This window comes from Perissodus microlepis, chromosome 23, assembly GCF_051167445.1.
Source record: "Perissodus microlepis isolate ML-2025 ecotype Zambia chromosome 23, ASM5116744v1, whole genome shotgun sequence".
Taxonomy (NCBI): Eukaryota; Metazoa; Chordata; class Actinopteri; order Cichliformes; family Cichlidae; genus Perissodus; species Perissodus microlepis.
Window position 1 is genome coordinate 26,133,559 of NC_140482.1, and position 11,506 is coordinate 26,145,064.

An 11,506-nucleotide genomic window follows, 5' to 3' on the forward strand; every position below is an offset into this window, starting at 1 on the left:
AAGTTGCTTCAACTAATGTTTTTGTGTTTACAAGATTAATAACTGTGCTTTTTCTTAATTCATATTTTATTGTTTCAGCAATGTATTTCCTAAAGTTTACAAAATATATATTTTTATTGTTTTAACAACACACACTGGCACACAAATTATTTGTGCCTGTCAAAAAAATTGTTTGTGTTCAGTATAAGACAGAAGAGAACAGCACAATCCTAAACCCTGCAGGTCTGACAACAGGAGGTGTATCAGTCCTGTTTGCATGCGGGAACAGCGTTTACACTGGAATCTGCCTTTGATGGCTTTTTTAGAGCAAATGTGACATTCAGCAGTATAACTGACACACAATACAAAACAATAACTACACAAGCACAGCACACTAACTCTTGCCTCCAAACACGCTAAACGTCACTAATGTCTCACATATGAAAACTCGCGCTCTCTTTCTTTTGCTCGCCCGCTTTCCGTCGCAGGTGTCACTCCTAAAACTTCCCCTTCTCCCTAAACAACCAAGTGCCACATGTTGCCATATCATTTTTTTGATTGGCTGACATGGGAAACTTTAACACCAATAGGGAAGGGGTGTTTTTTGTTTTTCTTTTTTTTTTTACTCGCAAGTGGAGAGTGTTTGCTAGCGCGGTCCGTAGAAAACACAGTTTTTGCCGTTCTTCCCGCTGTAAACTCCGGAGCCCCGCAAGGGACATGGGAGAAAAAAAAATTAAGAGGAACTTTTGCGAGATCTCGCAAAACTAACTAAAAACCGATAATTACTAGTAGAGCTAGGATCTAGATTCTGGTTTTTTTAGAGTGGAGTTACCACAGAATGTTTAAAATAAGATGGAACACAACCTTGCCTCAGTGAACTGTTGATGATGGATAACAATGTGGGACCAATGATGATGAGTGTAACAGACAGTACAGAGGGAGGCTATATATCTAAAGAGCACGATGAGAATTTCATTTTACCTATTACTGTAATTAAGTCATCCAGTGTGATTGGAGAAAAAGAAGTAAATGACCCATGCCCAAAGATTTCTTACTTTTTTTGACAATATTTGCTGTTTGTGTGACACACTACTAAAAATATGAAAAGCATACAGTACTTGGTTGAGACATAATATTTTAACAACAAAAGTATAGATATCCCCCCCCCCAAAAAAAAATGGCTTGTTCCAGCTCCCCTCTCTGGCTCTAGCGCTCTTTCTGGCAGAACGATGGTGGCTGAGACGCAGCGGAGCGGAGGTGTGCGTTTCTGGCTTAAAACAGGACATGTTAGCTGCATTTAACCTTCAGTTACTCTTTATATAGTTAGGTAGGAGTCAGACCATGTTTCTTTTTAGCTGAAAAACATTACACCAGGTAACCTGCAGTGTTGAAAATGTGTTTTCCGACGATGTTTGCTACCCAACAATCCATACTACTCTTTAGTAAAATCAACAGCCATTGAGTAAAAGCAGCAACATCTGACTGTCCTGTTGCTCCCGTTTAAATTTTTATAGCCTATTTAAAATCTAAAACTTAAAATTGTCCGTAGCCTACTGTTGTTACCACTGTCCTGTTTGAAATGGAATGAGAGAAGCTGCTTATTTTGTCATATATACATGTGCCGATATTAAACCCAAGGTACTAACTAGCTAACTGACTGGATGCCCATTAACCTTATAACTCCTGTTGTGTGTGTGTGTGTGTGTGTGTGTGTGTGTGTGTGTGTGTGTGTGTATACAGAGAGACAGCCAGGTTCATAATGGATATAAGGAGGTTTTTTCAAAAAAAGGAGCCACATTCAGGTAAAAGAGTAAGATCAAATGATCCGTCAGTCAAGAATAATGTTGGATCAGTGTTTCAATATTTATATCTTTTATTAGATGTACATGTGGTTTGGTTATTTGCCTTTTGGTTGAAAGTACACTGAGAGAGGACTTTTTCATTAGAGATCTTAATAGTATTTTTTTCATATTAATGTAATTTTTTCATCTAATTGAATACAATCTATTTGTGTATGATTGTCAGTCCAAAGAGGGAGAGAGGAAAGAGGGGAACGTGAGGAGAAAGTACAAGGTCAGGAAGAATCAGGTAAGAAAACAGACAGGGAACAGTGACAGGCAAAAAAGAAACTGTTAAACTGCTTGAGAGAGTTGACCACCAGAAAGTGATAGACAGATTTGCCAACCTCAAGGTGAGGCGACATAAGTTAAAATAAAATAAAAAATCTGCAGAGCCATAGTAGTATCTGCAGTAAAGATTTTGTCATACATAGTATAAATTGTACCATAGGCAAATTTGCCTCCATTTGAATTGTTTTTTAATTAATACATTATACATTTGTACTTTTCAAGGACTCTTCTATTTTTAGAGTGTATTTTTTATGTATCTGTATTATATTATACATACACATTAAAAATTAATCTCTGTCCAAAAAAATACACTGTTTACCTTTTACTCACTATGAGCATAATTTATTAATTTCCCCTAGTAATTAAGGTTAAGATAGGTATTTTTTTTAATTCCAATCCATTCTTCTTTTGCAGTAGTAGTCTTTTGCGGCATTTAAATAACCTTTATCAGATTTGATGGTTTTGTTACAGACTTAAAAAAAAAAGTGTTTTGCCTTTCTTTCACAAATGTGGGGATTAAATTGTGTTAAAATGTACGAAACAGTGATGTCATGTTTTGGGACGAGGACCCAGGCACAGATAGACTTGATGAATTTAAGAATCTTATGATTTAATGAAGAAATTTGCAGACTTGCACAGAGATGGTAAAGTTATGATGACTGATAACGGAAACAAAATGGTAAATGGCCTGCATTTGTATAGCGCTTTTCTAGTCATTAAGGACCCCAAAGCGCTTTACACTACATTCAGTCATTCACACACTGGCAATAGCAAGCTACACTGTAGCCACAGCTGCCCTGGGGCGCACTGACAGAGGCGAGGCTGCCGGACACAGGCGCCACCGGCCTGTGATCAAACCACCGACCTTCTGATTAGTGGCTGACCTGCTCTGCCACCTGAGCTACAGCCACCCCTGTGGCAACAGACGACGAGGACAGCCAGGAACAGGGGTTTAAATGCACCAAGGAGACAGAGAGAATGGAAATGGAGACATTTAGGGATGCAAGGACTGACAGAGACAGGGAAGAAGTCTCATCGTGACGAGTAAAGTTTATCTTGCCTGGCTGGGAAGCTCTCTGGGTGCTCAGCACCCCCAAAGCTCTGATGCTAGAATCGCCCCTGGACACATGACACCGAGGGGAGGCACTTGAGGAGATTTTGGATCTCAGGTCCATCACCTTATTTACAACGTGATTGAGGAAAGTATTACAGTCTTCATCAGAAAGTAACACAGCATGCTGTGTTGGGGGTGAAACAATACTGTTAATGGTATCAAATGGAATTCTTGGGTTATTTTTATGACAGTTTATAAGATTATTGAAAAAAGAGGATCTAGCCTCTTTCACTGACTCATTTTATAAGTGAAGTAGTTCTTTGAAGTGTTCACAATGGACAACCAGACCAGTGGACTTCCAGAGATGCTCTGCTTTTTGACAAGAGCATCGGAGGCTACAAGTATGATTGTTTAACCAGGGTGTGCAGGAACTAACAGAGCAATGCCTAGTTTTGAAAGGAGCAACCTGTTTAAGAATGGCAAGACAGTGTTCACTGAAAGAATTAGTAAGGATGTCAACATCATCAGAGGTTGTGGGGATTAATCCAGTAATGACAAGTCTCAGGCATATCCTACCGGCAGCAGCCCAGGAATAAAGCCCCCAAAGATCCACTTCTCTCCAAAGCCAGCGAAGCCTCTCAAGAAAGCCTGCTCTCTTCCCCGCTTCCTCCGATGAGGCCTCTGAAGCAAAAGTGAGCTGATCGGCAAGAAAGAAGGTAAACCAGGTGCAGCAAAAAGACCGCGGGGGGGTTGAAAGCGATCCACTGTTCTTGCCGGCTCTAGTGATCCTCGACCTCGCTGTCTGCTATGGAGCTGGCGGGTCACAGACGTCTCCGAAAACATCAAAGCACGTTTGGAAATATATGATATCTTGATAAATCGAGCAGATATTTGAAGCTTACACAGCTACATTCTCCCTTGAAAATAACTTAAAAGTTTATTTTGTGACCCAGAAAGAGTAATATTTAAAAGTTTTTAGCCGCGCTTGTCCACCATTGCCGCGTTTGAGTTTTGGACGAAATGTATTCTGGGATATTTAGCTGTACCAAGTCCACACAAGTCACCGCCGATGCATGCTCAATAAAACAGGCGGAGCAAGAACACATCCGGGAATTTTTTGTGTTTTTTTTTTATTTTACCTATGAGAAAACAGTATGTTCCATTACTGCTGTTGTTGTAGGAGGGGGTCAAAATGAATGTGGTTCGATGGAGTTTTGAATTTTGGTGGTTCTGGTATTAAAGTCCTCTCTCTGTGGAAACTCTTACATACACCATGAGGGCAGCTACACAAACACTCCTGTACACAACTTTCTGCACAGAGCCTCATCACTAAATCCAGTAGGTTTATAACATCTAAAGGTGACTTTGTGCTGCTGCAGACATTAGTATATCTGACCCTAAATGTTTTCTTTTCTTTAAACTTCAAACTTCATGTTCACAGGCTGTTCTCATTTAAATTGCCTGCATAAAACAACAGGTTTAAAACATGCTGTGGTGAATTAAAATATGCATTCTGCACTCCATTTTCTGCACATTATACTTTCAAAATGGCAGACATCTGGCGTCACATCGCTAAGGAGAGACGAGTGTGAGGTTGTTCAGATTCTCAGAGCTCAGATCTTTTCCTAAGTCCTTACCAACTCTCCTACCCACCTTTCCTTGACGTTGGTGATGTAAGAAAAATAGTTTAGGAAAAGGAGATAGGAGGGACTTTTGAACCCATGTCAAAGCAGAAGAGCCGCTGCAAATGTCACATGATTTCTTTTGGATGATGGGACTGGCTGCTGCTGCTCTGAGTGGATCTAGTAGACTGTAATCAAAGAAACAGACTGAGGAACATTTGCTGCAGGTTAATTATTGATATAAAGTCATATGAGGATGCAGCAGCTTACCTTTGATCCATGTGCTGCAGATTAAGACTCGTTTATGGTCTGAAATGTTTAATGTTTATAGTGTTTAAGCTTACAGACACACCCGTAGTGACACTATTGTTGAAAATTATTTGCGTGTTGCTATCTACAGTGTGGATTTTATATGAGTGTGTTAGCTGATCTTTGACCCGCGAGCCACATCTTAAGACTCTTTTATGGTGTGGAGTGCTTAATGTGACAGCAGCCTGCAGATACAGAGGATTGACGACGGAGAAGAAGCAGAGGATTTTCTGTTTCTACACAGACCTGGTGCAGACAGCAGAGCTGCAGAGTGAAGAAGTTCATGGAAAGAAGCTGAGTAAGTGAAACTTTAATTCATTCCAGTCTCTGAGGTTACCTCCTCATCACAGAGCAGCTGCTCTTTGTTAGAGTGTTTCTGCGGAGAAGACTTGTTTCATCTCTGATGTCTGGTGCTGGATAAAGACTCCAAAGCAACAACAAAGTCTCCAACATCCAGCTTAGAGCCTTTCAATCAGAGTGTGCCGGTAGAGATTTGTTTTCCTCACATCACATCAGACTAACAGTCTGTGTGGGCATCTTCATGAGGAACGTTGTTGGATCAAACATATCTGCCACTGTTTGATCCTCTTTAACAGGGGAAGTGTGACTGTGCTGTGATGTTTAGTCACACTCAGTGTTCATGTGGACTCTGAACAGGCTCACAGTCAAACTATCAAACTGCAGTCCTGATATGAGAACCTGCTTCAGATGCTGGACTCCAGCTTGACTATGATGTTCAAGTTTTTTTGTTTTTGTTTAACGAAGGATCAGAGTTCACGTTTATCTGTTAAATATTCTCCAGAATTCATGGAGAATATTTAAAAGCACTCAGTGAGCGCCCCCTGCTGGTTCCTTCTGAGTGCTGCTGTTATTCTCCAATGATCCTGTAGGACAGATTTATGGATGCTTTGAGGGATTCGCTGCAGTCCTGCTGTAGTTACCCCGCCCCCACAGCTACACCTAAATGAAAATGGAAGCCATCAACAGTAATGACATCACAGCAATAAAATTATTTAAAACTCGCAAACCTCTGAAAATCTGTATTTGCTGTTGAAGTGTTGCTGACTGTGTGTAGAGTGAATAGAGGACTCAAATACAGACCAAAGATGAAATGTGAACATAACTTGAATAATAAATTTCTTTTTTTAAAAAAACAAGAAAAAAGCGACACTTTTGACACCCTTTTAAGAAGCTCTCTTCTTCTCTTATCTGATCATGAACATCCTGTACAAAAAAAACTGTTGCTCTGCAAGTGCAAAGTTTCCAAGCAAACTGTGTCTTAACTTCCTGTTATCTGTCTCTGCAAGCATTTTTTTTTTTTACATTGACCTTTTACTACTCTCTGTCACCTTTCACAATAGATCATCTCTTCATGTAAGAAAATCATTATAAAAGATCAAAGAGAAAACAAACATTTTCAATCAATTACATTTAAGCATAAAAGCAATTACTTATGAGTAAGTTTTATCATAGCTAAATTATCAAACACCCAGAAAGTCATAAAATGATCCTAAAGCCCCTTATTTCAAATTAAACCCAAAATCACCCCTTCTTGACACATTCTATGTGTCAAATAAGCTAAAGACCTGCTACTGAAACTGAAAATGCTTCACCACCTCTTAAGAAACTTAAAAGAAAAAGTCTTGATGCATTCTCAATCATCCAGGAAAATAAATCTCCAAAAGTTGACTCTGTTCATCTGGACGTAGCGTTTTCTGGGAGAAACGTTTCGTCACTCATCCAAGTGACTTCTTCAGTCTCAGCTGACTGCAGGTTACCCCAATCTTATAAACAGTACATTTGCATAATGACTGAAACCAGCCCACTGAAGGAACTGACCTCACAGCCCATTGTTCCTTCAGTGGGCTGGTTTCAGTCATTATGCAAATGTTTAACTGCATTTTATATGAAAAGTCTAGCGATCCCCTATGTGACTCATAAATATTGCTTCTCCCCCTTTAGCATTTGGCATTTTCCCCACTATATAATTTACTACCATAATCTAAACCCAGTCAATAAAACAAAATTTTCTTAAAGCAAACATCAGCAACCCAAAAAAGTCTACAACTCCAAACTTATGTAAACCTCCAGTCTCCCTCTCTCTCCCCTACGTGATTAATTGTTTGTCAACCTTCATTCCTCCTGACCTTGGTCCAGTCTTTGTTTCAGTGTCAAGTCAGTCAAACCTTTAGTCCATATCGTCAGTCCAGTCACACACATTCACTCACTCACACGCATTCACTCAAAAGAAAAAAACTATTGTTCATCATTTTTGGTCTGGATTGACACGCGGCAATCCTTTTAGACAGGAACCAGGTTCCCACAGATGGCTTCTCCTCAGCCCATTGTAATCTGGAAAAGCTCACCTTATATTTGCTCTCCCAAATTTTTTTTTTACAGTGCTGTTAATTCAATCGTGCAGGCCTGCTTAGAACAAAAATGAGAAAAAGAGAGCTGATTAGTAGCTCATCAAAACACAAAACATAATCACCTGACAGGATTTCTCTAAGTGCACTGTTACAATTTTAAAGGGCCCAGTTCTAACCATGTCCGTGATTAGTAAAATTCCCTCTATTAAAATAAGAAAACAACCCTAACCTAACCGACAGAATCAACCCATCACTAAAACAACAACCCCAAAAATCTTAATCACAGAAAAGTTTTGCTTACTCATCTAACAACATGTTGGCCTCAGGTTCTTCAGCGTCCTGACAATCTGAGGTCAATTAACATAATTTCACCTGCTAAATACACAGAAAATCTTGTTAAAAGCAGCACCGTTTGCACAACAGTAATATTCCCCATTAAGCACTTTCTAAACACGTTATAACAATGTGTCATCACTAAATTATAAATTTCCTGTCCAAATCTGCACTTCTGGACAGACCCAACCACTTTATTTAATCATCCTGTATTTTACCATTATATATTATACCAAGTAATTCTTCTCAGTCACTGCTATGTTTCCTTCATTGAAAGCCTCAGACACATAGCCAAACAGGAAGCTTCTTTGACACCACTAATTTCAGCTAATTTCCATATTGAGTCATATCTTAAGAAGTTGCCTTGACAACAGAAATGTATATTTAAACATTACCACATGAAATTATTTTTATTTTTACCGTAGTCACTTCTTTTGCTCAATCGGCATAAGAGCACTACCAATTCACTATTTTTAAAACTACCATAAGCTTTTAATCACTGGTTTATCCTTTTTCCTTTTAACAAAAATCACTTTATTGTCATGGGACTTTCCTGAGTTATTCCTCCAGCTCTAGCTTTAAGTATGTTAAATCTAGCATTTATGTCATGTATTCACATTCATGAATGTAAGCATGTCTTCATTGCATATTTGTATTCATATTAATATTGAGTGTAAGCTGGTCTTCATTGCCTCGATGTGTTTTATAATCAGGTTTGGCACTGAGCTGTGGATTCAAACTGTCTCACTTCTGATTCTCTCCAAAAATAATTTCACATGTAACAATTTGCATATGTGTCTTTTCTATTCATTCAGGTACTTGTTAGTTTATTTCTCTCTTTATCTCTCTCTTTTTTTTTCTTTTTTCTTTTTTTTTTTACCTTTCTGTTATGATCCTCTGGACATTTCTAAACCTCCATGAGTTCAGTCTCAATCTTCAATCCAATTTTCCCATATGCTTTCACTGTATCACGTCTAGGTTCACCTCTCACTACTGATCCTCGTCCCTGTTCTAACAGTTTCCTGTGTGGGCTCGCAGATCAACACAGGCCCAAATCAGTGGTTGCTTCTCTCTTGATCTTTTCAGTGTTTTCTTGGAGGTTCACTCCCAGCATGGCAAATCTGAAACTCAGTGTCCAGTGCTGTCCAGTGCTTTCACACAGTTATCCCACTGTTCAACTTCCCACCTTGTAATTCAGAGTGCATGTTCCATCAAGTGTTTTCTTACATGCTGCTGCTGGAGTCTTCAGTGTTATAGTTCAGTTGCACTGTCTTTTTGCCTGCTGTTAATTCTTCAAGTACACGGTGTTCTGTCTGTCTTCTGTCTTCATCAGGAGATTTACTGTCCTTTAAGCTTCTTCTCAGGATAAGGACAGAATGAGAGTGAAGCTGTCAAATTTTAAGCCAAAGCCTGGCCTGTTTTCATCCCAATTCTGTTAATCTATCATTTTGCTGCTGTACTCATGTTTTCAAGATGAGAAGAGTCCACCTGTATTGACACACTAAAACATTTAATTAATATCATTTTCATTGCTATGTCTTAAGACATTCAGTCTCTAATTCCTCTGTTTTCATGTTGCAACGTCACAAGCTCACAGTTTCCTGCTTCACTTCCTGCCAGACACACACTCCCACAGCCACACACACTCATGTTTTCATTTGTTTCTACAGCCTAATTGAACTCTTATTTTATATTTACAGTCTATAAACCCTCTGTAACTCTACAACTCTACTCTCAAATGTTGATATAAAAGAATGCTCTCAGTACACACACACTTAAATATACTAAGCTCTTTGCATTTGCAAGCATTCACATCAAAATCTTCAGCGTGCTTAGCAGAGCTCTTTCAGACCTCAGGACAATTAACAGTTTTGTTTTGTTTTTGTTTTTTTCCCCCACACATATCACCATTCTTTAGCTCAGCTTTGTAGCCTCATTCACACAATACTTTCATCAGCATTTTACACACTTCCCTGAACTTCGCTGTCTCTCACACACACACTTTTCTCTCAAAACAATGTGCACCTTTAATCATTCATCCAAATAACAATTTCACACATTTATATATATAGCAAAAACTGCCACTGACTGCCAATAAATTATTTCCATTACCATATCACATCTTCACTTCATCTTCCAAACCTTAGTACTGGTACACCTAACTTTTCGACTAATTTAAAAGCCTCTAAGCCCAGCTTCGCCCACCTTGCTGGTCAATTGTAGCTGTTATCTGTCCAGGACAGCGGCCCGATTTCTAAGCCCTATGATAATTTATAAGCGCTTCCCGCAGCTCGACAGAAGGTAGTGTGCGCTAAAATGATTTAGGAACCAACAGCTGAGGTTTGGCCAGGTTATAAAATAAATGAAAAACAAAAAGCAAAATAAAAAAGTTCTTCCTGCTCTGGTAATTAGACTGTAGGCCAGTAGACTGAGAAAGGCTCTTAAAATCAAAGCTTATAAATAGCAGTTTTCCAAGGACCCTCCACAGAGTGGATTCTTCAATTATGGTGAAGAGTAAATCTAACCTGGAGATGATTTATCAAACGGCCTCTTGATACACTGTCTTCAACTGCTGGACTTGAATTGAGCTCTCAGCAAACTGCTAAGGGTGGAGAGAGAGGGGTTAACATGTGCCATGCAGTGTAAACGCACACATTCATATTTTAAACAGTCAAAAAAAAAAAGACAGGTTCGGGCCACAAGAAAATGTGAAGATGGTGGTAGGATGGCAGTCAAAACTTATCAAAAAAGATCAAAGCTTATTACAAATCATTTTGAAAGATTAAAGTCAACCTCATTCAATAAAATAATTAGGTCACAAAGGTCACAAATAATCACATTTTGATACTTAATCCCACATTGCAGACAGGTTTGGCCCAATTTCTGGTGTCAAGCCGGCACTGCTGGCTGACTTCTGGCATGGTAAGTGGTATGTCATCCAGATATGGGCCAGGCCTGGAGTAGCACTGTTTATATGATGGCATGCCACATATGGCCCGATTGTGTTTTGGTTTATGTGGCCCAGGCTCATAGAAAACAGGCCCAGATCCGGCATCAAGCTGGCACTTCTAACTGACTGGTGTAATGGCAGAGTGTATGTCAACCAGATGTGGGCCAGGTCTGGCAATTATAGTACTATTTATGTTCGTATTTTCCTATTTTAGTTAGAAGACCCAAATGCCTTGTTGCAATACTATACTGCTGTGGTAGCCAACGTTTCAAATGCAGGTTTGACAGGTTTGTCAGTGTACACTTTATCTAAAACCTAGCGAGGGTTTACACATCCTTTCTACTGGGTAGCTGTAGCTCAGGAGGTAGAGCAGGTCACTTACTGACCGGAAGGTTAGTGGTTCGATCCCTGGTTCTTCCAGTCTGTATGTCAAGAGAATTAATGTAGTTAGGAAGCAGCTTAGACAAAGTGTGTGATTGGGTAAATGTGGCATGTTGTATAGAGCACTGTGAGTAATCCAGTGCTATATAAGAATTAGTCCAGTCTGAACAGAGTTTTGTCATGTTACTTTTGCACTATTATGTTCCAGCACATGTTGTTATTGCGTGGCTTGATTAACGTACATATTAGGCTGAAAACTGGGGCCAGAGTTGAAACTGTTCTGGGCCAGCACAGGGCCAGCAGTGTGTCTGCAACTGGCCCGTGGCTGCATAGAACTTACACATGGCCCACATACCACAAAGAATGATGGCCTTTTGGTG